The sequence below is a fragment of the Prionailurus viverrinus genome, chromosome A2 (assembly GCF_022837055.1).
Source record: "Prionailurus viverrinus isolate Anna chromosome A2, UM_Priviv_1.0, whole genome shotgun sequence".
Lineage (NCBI taxonomy): Eukaryota > Metazoa > Chordata > Mammalia > Carnivora > Felidae > Prionailurus > Prionailurus viverrinus.
In genome coordinates, this window is record NC_062562.1 from 90298328 (window position 1) to 90299377 (window position 1050).

Genomic DNA, 1050 nt, shown 5'->3' on the forward strand with positions numbered 1-1050 from the left:
CAAACTCATTTGCTTTGTCCTGTATTCTTCTGTCACTGTTAGCAAATGCACAGTGTCATGTAGCTGTGAGCACGGTGTGTTTACCCTGGAATCCCCTATGTTCCCATCCTCTCAACTCTTACCCACAACACTTGGCAATCACAGATCTGTTTTTCTCCCTAGCTTTGCCTTTCCTTAATTGTCATATAAATTGAATCACACAATATGAATCTTTAGATATTCTTTTGCTTAGAAATGCGCATGTAGGATTCTTGAATGTTCTTGAATATATCAATTCAAGATACATTGTTGTTCTTGAATATCAGTAGTTGGTCACAGCACTATATATCTAAACCTGTGAATGGGAATTGTCCCCTTTCTTGGTTCCACTCTTGTGTGAAAGAATTCCTGGCTCTTTCTGTTGCACAGCTGACTTCGTGCCATTCTGCTGTTGCTGTATAGAGTTAGGGAACATACCTTAACAAAAATAAAAATAAATAGTTTGCCATTTTTGGTTGTTCGAGCAGCATTCATTGTATATAGTGTCATACTTTGTTTAGCAGTCATCAGTTGAGGGGCATTTTGAATCGTCTTCAATTTGGAGACATTATGAATAAAGCTGCTATTCAATTTAGTCATTTTTGAATATTTGCATTCTTTAAATATTTGTGTTGTGATGACAAAACTGCATTCTAAAAAGTATTTTTAAAAATATTAAAAAAACCAACTTGTTATGAGTTCCCTTCAATTACTTTATTAGTTTGTGATTGCAAACTGACTTCAGACCTACTCTATTCAAGGCTTGGGGACAAACTTTCTGTGTTATTTTAATATCTTTCATGATAAGGTAATTTAAGAATGAACCAAGGTTTGGCCTTTTGCAATAGAAAATATTTTAATTTTCTGAAGCACTACTGGTGTTCTCAAAGATTATTGAAGATAATATTTATAGTAATTTTGTCTCTGGCACTAATAGTTTTTAATTATGTGTCTACTGTATAAAAGTCTAAACTCTTTTTAAAATTCTGAATTGGTATTGAAATTAGGTTAGATTCCTATGTGTACTTTGAA

General features: G+C 33.1%; 1 non-coding gene across 1 annotated transcript; it reads left to right on the top strand.

Moving 5' to 3' along the window:
• Positions 1–316: 316 nt before the first annotated feature.
• LOC125161395 (small nucleolar RNA SNORA46) lies at positions 317–456 on the top strand. Its single transcript, XR_007150599.1, has one exon. It is a non-coding gene; the product is annotated as a small nucleolar RNA SNORA46 (small nucleolar RNA).
• The last annotated feature ends 594 nt before the right edge of the window (positions 457–1050 follow it).